Genomic DNA, 12,460 nt, shown 5'->3' on the forward strand with positions numbered 1-12,460 from the left:
AGTAATGATCACAGTTGATTTGCCAAAAAAGTGTTCTACAATTGAAAGTTGTATATATACTAGACTTTTGTTTTCATTTTGTGGAATGTAAAATGAATACATAAAACCATCCTGTGATATGTGAAACAGTGGCTTAAATTTGAAAATTCACTGCTACTCCATTTGAAAAAAAAATTGATGCAGGTCTGACAGTAGAAATAAAAAAATGCTGTCTCTCAGACCAAAAAAAGTTCCCATACCCACTTCCTGCATACCCCCCCGAAATCAAATGGGTCACCCCTTAATATGCGCATGCGCATATAACAATACTAACAAGTTAGCATTGTTTGCAAGGACTTACGCCATCTTGTTCTCGCGTCTGGTGCGAATCTTGACTTTTTTTGGGTTTTTAGCGTGTATTTGATGATGTTTTGTAAATATGGAGTTCACAGTGATGGTACTTTTGTTGCTGTCATGTATTTTTTGGCACGAAACGCTCCTTCGATAGACTGAAGAATGATGGCCTCCGTACTCGGTACTCCCCAGTACCATTGCTTCAGCGAGGCAATCCCACCGGCGGCCCGTACTAATAGCTGGGTGAGAGTGAGGGAACGCTCTGTCCTTCTACCTCCATGTCATAACAAACTAGCGTCGTTTTATGTTGATGTACTGTCCTTTCGACATAGCGATAACTTTTAGTTTTCTGTTGCTTATTTTGGGTAATTTCGACAGTTGTGCATTGATTTTGACATCATTGTTGACTCCGATCGCTATTACATTTACAGTGCTGTGTGTTCCGCTCACCACAGCCCTGCAAAGACCCGTACGTAGGGTGAGCGGGGCGATTAGCTGTAGCGGAACACACAGCATCGTACGCAGGGATGTTGACCGATTTACTAAGGAAGTACGCGCACTTCAGAATCACGGCATAATCCGACATGGTATAAATTTGGCATGATCATCAGATCATACATGATCCGAGATTGCACTTTAGCAAGGTCACGATAACTAATGTTGTTTGTTTCACTGTCGTTTAATACCTATATTTCCACTAAAAGACCATTAGAATTTCATCCTTGCTACTTTGAAATCGTGCACTGGCATGCATGTAGTTGTCAACATCACTATGCTTGAATGTAGTAGACTCTATACTATGAACATATCGACTGTCACTGCATATTGCATATGTGTGGAAGTCACTCCATATCATATCAAAAAATGTAGTATTGCGACGTTTGAGCTGCCAGAAGCCAGAATTTACAGTTTACGAGAAAGTTATCTTACATGTAAAACTCAGTTCTACTGTGAACAAAATGCAAGCTATGTTGTATAACTATCGTGAATAGCATAATATTTTGTACCTATCACCGTGTCAGAAAATCAGAAGGAAACAACCAGTCAGACAAACTGTGGTCAGGATGATACTGTCCAATTTTAATATTTGTCTCTCTCACACACCAGATACTCATGACTGTAAAACAACATTTCCATATAATTGTATATTCAGTTTTTATATTTAATTTGCTTTTCACCATATTGTATGTCCTTCCCTGCACTACATAATTCAAAACTAAATATTGTCTTTGGCCTATACATACTTGAGGGGTAAGCTTATTTAGTCTCACACATTAAAGATGCACTGTTGACCTACAGAGTCCAAACTTTTTATCATTGTATTGTAGATAGGTGTACACTCCAAATACTAAGTACAAGTGTGGTGAGTGTAACAAGCAAATGTTTTTTAGTCAATGGCCCAAATTATTTTCTATATGATGGACAATAAATACATGTGTAATCAATGCCAACAGTCCAGTTTAAGTAATTTGGTTTAGATTAGCCATTGGCTAAATTTTCTCCCCTTCTGTATTATATAAGTTCACCGTTTCCTGTTTTAGATATTGTTAATCCTATTGAGTCCATCTCTAATTCTTAATTCACTTTCATATCAGGGTTGTTGATACTTAGAATCCACACTTGAACTTATGCTGGAGCAGTAACCAACCAGTTCAAATAACTTTCATTCATGTCCAAACAATTTGACTTTTTGCCAAATTTCACATTTATGGCAAATAATAAACAGTAAGGAGGTACAAAGGACGTCGGTGCCCCCGGGCCCCATGTTTGTCAATCAAAGCTCGTTGCATGTTAATACCTTTGCCAATTGTCATGCAAGGTCTTGGAGAGACAACCGATAGGGCCCTTTGCTCTTTCAGTATTGGAACAGCATCTTTGGAAAGTATTTGGCATTTTCTTCTGTTACTACCGTAACCAAGATTTGATATTGTCAATCCACCTCTAAATGCCCCGTTCGTCTGTATAAATACTGTAGTTTAAAAATGGGTAAACATGCATATCACCTGGTAAAGAAGATAAACGTCGAAACAGTATACCTTAAAATAATGTGGGATATTCGGGATAGCAGCAGTGCAACATCAGGAGAGATGCTGTAAGAAAGACAAAGCTGTGCCTCGCCAACGTTTGAATAAGGTACTTAGTTGGGAGAAGTTAAAATGTAATTCAAAATTTATTCATTACTGAGATAAGGGCCCTGAGATAGAAACTCACAGACATATTATTTTATCCGGAGTTCGCTATGCTACCGCTCATGTAACTTTAACGCTGAAACAATATTTTTCTTGAGGTTTTCTCCAACGTTCTGTATCAGGATGTAAGATAGGAACTTGCCATTTTTAGAGGTGACTGATGCTTCATGGCATGGCTGGACGAGCTTTACTACTCTGGTGTTACTAGATATTGTTATTCGTAGCTTCGAATTGTAATAAACCAACTTGTAGTTTTTTTACATTGAACCGAATCACTCGCTTCTGTTTCGACGTCAGGTTTACTCGAATCTCATCCAAGGAGTATTCTCATCGTCATTTTACTCCCCAACACCTAGTACCTCACCCGATTTCTATACATACGCTATGGTACGTTGAGGGACAAAGAGCCTGGGTCTGCTTTGCAGCATTGAAACTGTTAAGTAGTTGGGCTACCTGAATTCATCATAGCTGCATTTCCTTTATACCGCGGGTGGAATCACCCAAGATCTTTCTCGTAGATGAAGGGCATCAACTATTCCCATGCTTACCGACTATATCAACGAATGTTCATTCAATTTCACCACGTTCCTTGTTATCTCACAAGCTGGGGATCCCCGTCACATCTTCTGACGAACTAATTCAGTCATTCTATGGTCGATCTCTCATATATGCTTAGCTACGTACCATATGTTTTGATACGCTCTTATTTTCTTTTATGTTCTTGTCACCTACTAGAGGTTTCATCATAAACACCTTGCTTTCAATCCTGTAAAATGAGGTGATCAGCGAATCAGGTGCCTCATCCTCGAACTTTCCTGAGACTTTCTTAAACACACTGGGTACACCATAACGCAGTCATATCTCCCCGACAACTTAGTACGGTGTCTCGCATGACAGGCCTCCCTGGTCTACTAGTTGGGTTGCTACAAAATCCATCATGAAAGTGCCATGCGGGCAAGGTACTTCATAAAGGAAATTCTTTGTATTTATATGACAGAGTAAGGTGGGTTTCCCTGTCTCCTCGTGCCCAAGACAGACTGAAACATAGGCATGAAGTATTCTTAGTGATTCTTACACCTGAATAAGATTCTGAGTTTATATATTCGAGTCCCATCGTATTAAGATTGAGCAACATTGGATAACTTTGCAGTATTTGCTTTGGATATCTGCTTTTTAGAGTTTATTTCCATACTAGAAAGGGAAAAAATCTCTTGCTGAAGCTAAGGACTTTGCACTTTGTCTTATATTAGGAGACAATCACAGATAATGTGTGAGAGTGACATGGGGAAGTGCATGAATATGCAAACGTTTTCAAATGTAATCATATTGAATCATCTGCTGGTCTAAAATATGACTGATATTTAATAACATTTTTCACCAAATGCATAGGGAACTCGTATGATAGAAAGCGTCGAGGAAGTAAAATGTGTTTTTCTGTTATCTTCCGCAGGTGAAAGCCAACCACAAACACTAATATCGACGATTTATATATGCTTTCTTGCTGCATACTTGTTCATGGGGCACCTACTGATGCTGAACCTTTTGATTGCCTTATTTAAGTAAGTAAATAGTAAATATAGTAATTACCTTTCTGCTTTTCAGGATCAATCGTCTTTCATTTGTCCAAAATGAACTTTCATTCAGATGTAGGAAGCAATACATGCGCGACATATTGATTTCTTATTATATCAATGTAGCCCAGACGACCTGCACTGCACAGAAATATAAAGTACTCTTATAGCACTGTGCATCACCATATCTCTAGGAACAACAGCGCCACTGAAACGGGTCACACTTGTTTCCGAAATAATTTTACAATGAACAAAAAATAAGGCAATTGGACATAAGAGTTATCATATAGATATAAATAGGTAATTTCTCTTCTCGTATCTCGTACAGCACACAGGCACACAGGAAACTATTGATAGACAAAACCCGGTGTTGTTATTGACTAATATTTCTCAAAACGATGATTTTCAATAGAGGAAGTTCACATTAACATTCATGACAAGCTGGGAGGAATACGAGGTATCTTCATGAATATGAAGGCCAAATGTACTGGTCAATATTGAAGAAAATCAAATCGCTGGCTCTTGTAGCGTCGGAGATATGTGAAAATAAGTCACTGGTCATTCATTCATGCAATGTAATCTAAAAAAGACAGAAATAATGTGGCCCGCTTTTCAGTATGCGAACACAGAACACACCAGATTCAGAAATTGCGGATATGTCAGTTTAACACTTAAATTACATCGTTAATTTTGACAATAATCTATAGTTCAACTCATAGTCTAGAGAGCTAACATACATGACTAAAAGACAATGACAATGTTTTCAAGTGTCTAAAAACATTCACTAACTGCTCATAATTCTCCAAAAAGCACTTCAAGAGACAGTAAAATGCTTACTTCACAAGGACACCATATTTATGTTATTGGATGCATAAAATAGACATTAAAGTGTAGATTGCACACGGCAGAAAATCACTTGTGAACAACACACAAGAAAGATGACAGGTGTTAAAGGTCTTAACCATATCATTTAAGGTGATGATGAAAAAGATTTTTAAATATCATGGTTATCATTGGATTTTTCTCAGATGGCAATATGACTAATTGGCACGTCTTTTGCAAATGTGCAAAATTCGAGCAAAAAGTTTCTTTTAATTCTGGGGAATTTAGACATTTCGATCGGCTTCGAATTCAGTCGCCTAACGAAGATGCCACAGTCAAAACCGCCCTGAATATCATATCATGATTATTGTAGGTTTTTCGCATAATCGATATGGCCGCCTAACCACGCGAAATGCATTTAGCGAATTAGAAAGTATGCATAATAATGTTGACATGAGCAGAATTTCATTTCAAATGGTCCATTTGCTTCGGGCGAAGAAGCTTTTTGAACATAATTCCATGGTAATCATAGGTTTTTTCAGATAGCATATGGCCGCCAAAGTGCAATACACACATGTTCACTATATTGAAAGTACTCACACTTGTAATAATATTGTAAAATTTCAATTCAAATGATCATTTCCCTCTTGAGAAGATTGTTTTTATATATAATATTGGATTTTTTGAAAATCCAATATGGCAGTCAAGATCAAATAACCGTTGGTTATTTTATTCCCAATTTTAATAGTTAAAGCGCCAACATTCTGTACGACTTCAATGTTTTCTTTAGTAGATAAGTAACTATTTGCTTTCACCACAAACTCGCACAGGAAAAGTATGAGCGTACCATCTTTCTCCTTTTTCCACTCCTCAAAATTGTATTCACATTATTATTAGAATGTTGTATTCAAAAACTCTTATTGATGATACCGGAGTTTAAAACATTGTTACAAAATGTAATGTATCTCCCTCTTATGTTCCCATTTGTAGCCGTGACATCGACAAAGTAGATGAACAATCAAAGGAAATTTGGATATTTGAACATTATGTTTTACATAACCAATTTTCTAGACGACCAGCCCTCCCAGAGCCTCTATCCTTGTTGGTATACTTTAATTACCTTGCCAACTACTTGTATAGTAAGTGCTGTGGAAAGAGTGGTAAGTATCATAGATTGTTCTGTGGTACAGATGTAATTTGATATGTGATACCATGAAGCAGTTATGCAGACAGTTACAGATAGGTCGTAATTACATGTTCACAGGGTCTTACCTTTTTGTAGAAATCGAATAGAATGGACATGTGAAGGTTTCTTCGTGACTTGTTTTTGTCGTATTCCAAGACTGTCAAATTGTATACATATACCCACATATGGTGACATTAGTAAAAAGACTTTTTATAAATGCTAACGTTTACATCGTAATTTTATTTTAAATATGCAAACATAAAACTTGCTTTAATAACTTCAAAATTGAGTGCCATCAACAATACATCGTCGCGTTCTTGTATTGACCTTCCCCTGGCTTACGTCATCAACTGAAATTGTTTTAAACATTTGTAGTCCAGGGCTACAGAATATTACAAATGCGCTATACCGTGTATGTTAGTAACTGTGAACTTGTATATACGTCAACATAGATATGGAAACCCCCAATAACGACCAAGACAAAAAGTTCATGCGGGAATGTCTGAATGACTACATTATGCAAGAACAGAAACGCCAGGAATTTTCTTACAAAGACAAATTTGACAGGCTTGAAGATTTAGGGGAAGAAATCAAAGAGGATGTCGACCACTGGTCCAAAAAAATAAAGCACGGAACCAAATATATCAACAAAGCTAAGAAAACAACGATTGGCACTGAAAGCAAGCTATACGATAGGTGAATATAATTCATTTTTCCATATTTATTGTATTATTTTAATATAATCAATCTATTTATTTATCTAAGCAAAACCATTACGTTTTAGACTAACAGATCTGGAAAGACAAGTTTCAAAATTGGAATCACTGGTTGAAAGAATTGACGAATGGGATCCCAACAGGAAAGTTTCTAAAGTGAGTAAGGCCTTTTCTTTCAAACAATTAAATATATAGCCATTTCTTATGTTAAGTGATTGGAGTGCAATTGTTTTGATGAGATATATTCTCCGGAGTAATTAAAGATTCTTTATGATTAGCGAAATATTATGATATCGTACAGTCGTTGGCGAATGTTAGAGTTTGGCTGGTCTCAACAAAACACAACTTATGGTTCTTACAGTGACAAGCTTTCACCTTGTCACAAGGCATCGTCAGGTCCAACTGATGAACAGAATCCGCGGGCAAAGTACAACCAACGGGAATAGTAAAATGAGACTGAACAGGGAATGACAGAACTCGATCGTGTCAATTACACGGCTAAGGCGTTTTTGTGTTTAGTCCATCCGCGAACGAAGTGCGCAGTTTCTTCATCCAAAATGTTAAGTTGACCGGGTCTTTGTTGGTTATTTGTTCTATCGCAACAGCTGTGAAGTTATCTTCTTAGTGTCCAGCTCGTGTAAGATGACGTCAAACAGAGAAAAATTCCAAAATCCGATATCGACACACATATTGTTAAGTATGCATTCAATATCAACATGCACTACAACATTAAATAGATAACCAAATGTGTATTTAATAAGGTGAAATGACTTTATGTTGCCTCTTTAGGTAAATAGATGGTTACTTCCATATGTTCACCCAAGCATGAGAGAAGTGAATGAAGGATATCTATCATCGTTGAAAAGGGGGAAAAGGCAAAATTACTATTGGAAGTTGGAATATGAAGAATAGGAAATCCTACTGCATATACTTGTTTGTAAATCATGCTGATGTATTTAGTAACTGTTTTAGGTATTCTCCAAGTTCTATTTTTGACATGTTTGATATGTTATCTCTGTGTTCCTTTTTATTGCTTAGAGAGATTTAAAACTCAAATTGCAAGCTTTCGATGACAAAAACAAGGAGGGACATATTTTTCCCAAAAATTGAAATTTTAAAATGATGACAGTTTTACACAAACATCAGGAGTTTTCTTAATCAATATTGAACAGTACATATAATCTAGTCTTGGTAATGTTATTTAATGTTCTGCATTTTCCTGTGCTCACCTTGTTTAATACGATACAAAAGATCAACGAAATATGTTGATCGTAGCCTAACATTACCAAACGAAAAAAATATCGATTAGGAATAATCAATCATGTCAATTTTTCGCACATTAACGAATGTCTTTAATCTTGAAGATTTCCATTAATACCCTTTGAAATTTGTGCCTAAATAGGAAATGTGATGTTATCATATGTTATGTCATGTTATGGGAAAAGTATTTAAGGTTAGAGAGAATTCTGTCTTTCAAAATTCCTCAAAAATCAGAGTTTTGTAGATTCAAGTAAACAAGAAATCTGTCAATTTTAACCCAGTTGCATCTAAAGTGTGTAGCGACCAGTGCAACTGCTTGTGTATAGCTTAGAATTACATTTGCATTTAGTTTCTTGTGATTATTATATCCGAAAGGAATGATTAATAGTATATTACATTTACAGCCTTTTAACGTGACAACTATGCCAGCTCCTTTGAAATTAATGTCAATATCCAGTTATGACATTAGTTGCACAAATGATTAGGGGACTCCGAAGAAAACAAACGTAATTTTAGTGTTCATAAACCTCATTTTATTCCTCGTTTATGTTACAATATAAAGAGGCTATTTGTAGATCGACGTCTCAATATCGACAGTATCTTCCAATTTTCACCATATAGTTTAACGTTTCAGTAATAATTTCAAAATATCACTTAAGGAACAAAATAAGAGTAGCGGGCAGCATTAAGGGTTTATGTACATGAATCCTTATGAATTGCCAACAAGATAATATCGCAGTTTAGGTAAAAATAGATATTGTGACTACATAATAAAAATCTCAGCTTACTTAAAAATCGCAAACTAAATATCATGGTTAAAATGATTGTTCAACTTATCTAACATTTCTTGGCCCTTAGGGCTTTTACGATTAACACGATTGGAACTAATTTGGGATAATTGGTTGGTGAAGTAATGCCGATTCAATGTAATCTCATCTGCTTTACTTTTTACATTACACACCTGTTTTTATGAGTTATTTGTATGCAACAGTCAACTATCTGGCACCTAACACTTTTGAGAAATTTAAAAATATGAAAATCCAATCATCCCAAATTAGTTCAAATCGTGTTGATTACCTGAGGTAATTTTAGTGGTAGGCACTCAGTTGTATTATCAATGTCATTATCAGTGTGTTAATGTTTATATGTTTTTCTTGGGTGATTACACTGCTATTAGAGAAATAATGGGCGACGCTCTATCCATTAACGTTTATTTATGGGCAAGGATGAGAGAAAAACCAAAACTTAATGGGCGAGGCTCGTCGAGCCCTTTAATTTTGGCTGTCATCTCGCCCGCGCCCATAAATAAACGTTAATGGTCAGGATGGAGTCTTTTATGTACATTATATCATTAACGAACCCAAGAAAGCCGTCAAAATTTTCGAAAATTCACAACGCGAAAGTCAACAGGGGCCCCCAAACTTGTATTACACAAATGTTCTATCGTGTTATACGCTGTATGCGAGTTCAGTGTGTACTGCAATATGCAACGCACTGTCGCGCGTGCTGTAAACATTTTGTAAAGCCGAATTTTTTTTTGAAAAAGTGTCTAACCTTTGCCCACAAGTGGTCCATTTTATTTTGCGATTGATCGCGATCCTTGTACAAGTCACAATTTCCGTTTTAGATATAAAGTTACGATGTTTATCTGTGCGTTTTTATATGTTGAACCACTCTTTATTGGGAGTGGAGATTTAGCCGAGCGGTTCTCTCTGTGGCCTCTCAGCTAGGCGACTGATGCCGTATGTTGTGGGTTCGAATCCGATTGAAAACTATCCGTATTTTCTACCCTGGGTTGGTAACACTGCTGGTGGACAGAATTGTCCCCGAGGTTATCGTTCGCCCAGTTAAAGCGATGAAATTCGTTTCTTCGCTTCGATAAAGTGTGTATGTGCGATGTATGATAGTGAGCATGCGTGCGTGAGTGCCTCACGAACTCTACAACGTGTTGAGCGGTCTCAGTCAGAAAAATGTAACAACTTAGCCGGCTATTGAACCACTCTTTTTTGGGAGTGGAGATTTAGCCGAGCGGTTCTCTCTGTGGCCTCTCAGCTAGGCGACTGATGCCGTATGTTGTGGGTTCGAATCCGATTGAAAACTAGCCGTATTTTCTACCCTGGGTTGGTAACAGTGCTGGTGGACAGAATTGTCCCCGAGGTTATCGTTCGCCCAGTTAAAGCGATGAAATTCGTTTCTTCGCTTCGATAAAGTGTGTATGTGCGATGTATGATAGTGAGCATGCGTGTGTGAGTGCCTCACGAACTCTACAACGTGTTGAGTGGTCTCAGTCAGAAAAATGTAACAACTTAGCCGGCTATTGAACCACTCTTTATTGGGAGTGGAGATTTAGCCGAGCGGTTCTCTCTGTGGCCTCTCAGCTAGGCGACTGATGCCGTATGTTGTGGGTTCGAATCCGATTGAAAACTATCCGTATTTTCTACCCTGGGTTGGTAACAGTGCTGGTGGACAGAATTGTCCCCGAGGTTATCGTTCGCCCAGTTAAAGCGATGAAATTCGTTTCTTCGCTTCGATAAAGTGTGTATGTGCGATGTATGATAGTGAGCATGCGTGTGTGAGTGCTTCACGAACTCTACAACGTGTTGAGCGGTCTCAGTCAGAAAAATGTAACAACTTAGCCGGCTATTGAACCACTCTTTATTGGGAGTGGAGATTTAGCCGAGCGGTTCTCTCTGTGGCCTCTCAGCTAGGCGACTGATGCCGTATGTTGTGGGTTCGAATCTGATTGAAAACTATCCGTATTTTCTACCCTGGGTGGTAACAGTGCTGGTGGAACAGAATTGTCCCTGAGGTTATTGTTCGCCATGTTAAAGCGATGAAATTCGTTTCTTCGCTTCGATAAAGTGTGTATGTGCGATGTATGATAGTGAGCATGCGTGCGTGAGTGCTTCACGAACTCTACAACGTGTTGAGCGGTCTCAGTCAGAAAAATGTAACAACTTAGCCGGCTATTGAACCACTCTTTATTGGGAGTGGAGATTTAGCCGAGCGGTTCTCTCTGTGGCCTCTCAGCTAGGCGACTGATGCCGTATGTTGTGGGTTCGAATCCGATTGAAAACTATCCGTATTTTCTACCCTGGGTTGGTAACACTGCTGGTGGACAGAATTGTCCCTGAGGTTATCGTTCGCCCAGTTAAAGCGATGAAATTCGTTTCTTCGCTTCGATAAAGTGTGTATGTGCGATGTATGATAGTGAGCATGCGTGCGTGAGTGCCTCACGAACTCTACAACGTGTTGAGTGGTCTCAGTCAGAAAAATGTAACAACTTAGCCGGCTATTGAACCACTCTTTTTTGGGAGTGGAGATTTAGCTGAGCGGTTCTCTCTGTGGCCTCTCAGCTAGGCGACTGATGCCGTATGTTGTGGGTTCGAATCCGATTGAAAACTATCCGTATTTTCTACCCTGGGTTGGTAACTCTGCTGGTGGACAGAATTGTCCCCGAGGTTATCGTTCGCCCAGTTAAAAGCAATGAAATTCGTTTCTTCGCTTCGATAAAGTTTGTATGTGCGATGTATGATAGTGAGCATGCGTGCGTGATGCTTCACCAACTCTACAGTGTGGAGCGGTCTCAGTCAGAAAAATGTAACAACTTAGCCGGCTATTGAACCACTCTTTATTGGGAGTGGAGATTTAGCCGAGCGGTTCTCTCTGTGGCCTCTCCGCTAGGCGACTGATGCCGTATGTTGTGGGTTCGAACCCGATTGAAAACTATCCGTATTTTTACCCTGGGTTGGTAACAGTGCTGGTGGACAGAATTGTCCCCGAGGTTATCGTTCGCCCAGTTAAAGCGATGAAATTCGTTTCTTCGCTTCGATAAAGTGTGTATGTGCGATTTATGATAGTGAGCATGCGTGCGTGAGTGCCTCACGAACTCTACAACGTGTTGAGCGGTCTCAGTCAGAAAAATGTAACAACTTAGCCGGCTATTGAACCACTCTTTATTGGGAGTGGAGATTTAGCCGAGCGGTTCTCTCTGTGGCCTCTCAGCTAGGCGACTGATGCTGTATGTTGTGGGTTCGAATCCGATTGAAAACTAGCCGTATTTCTACCCTGGGTTGGTAACACTGCTGGTGGACAGAATTGTCCCCGAGGTTATCGTTCGCCCAGTTAAAGCGATGAAATTCGTTTCTTCGCTTCGATAAAGTGTGTATGTGCGATGTATGATAGAGAGCATGCGTGCGTGAGTGCCTCACGAACTCTACAACGTGTTGAGCGGTCTCAGTCAGAAAAATGTAACAACTTAGCCGGCTATTGAACCACTCTTTATTGGGAGTGGAGATTTAGCCGAGCGGTTCTCTCTGTGGCCTCTCAGCTAGGCGACTGATGCCGTATGTTGTGGGTTCGAATCCGATTGAAACTATCCGT

At 38.7% G+C, this 12,460-nt stretch overlaps 1 protein-coding gene across 1 annotated transcript in view; it reads left to right on the forward strand.

The window, feature by feature from the left end:
• The window catches only part of LOC139120169 (transient receptor potential cation channel subfamily M member 5-like), a 54,662-nt gene extending 46,558 nt beyond the window's left edge, over positions 1-8,104 (forward strand). Inside the window, exons 18-22 of the mRNA XM_070684330.1 lie at positions 3,973-4,081; positions 5,906-6,075; positions 6,554-6,797; positions 6,886-6,973; positions 7,607-8,104. The gene's annotated coding sequence lies outside the window, so the exon portion shown is untranslated. The remainder of the gene's footprint in view (positions 1-3,972; positions 4,082-5,905; positions 6,076-6,553; positions 6,798-6,885; positions 6,974-7,606) is intronic.
• Positions 8,105-12,460: the final 4,356 nt, after the last annotated feature.

The sequence above is a fragment of the Ptychodera flava genome, chromosome 20, assembly GCF_041260155.1.
Source record: "Ptychodera flava strain L36383 chromosome 20, AS_Pfla_20210202, whole genome shotgun sequence".
In the NCBI taxonomy this organism is placed as follows: Eukaryota; Metazoa; Hemichordata; class Enteropneusta; family Ptychoderidae; genus Ptychodera; species Ptychodera flava.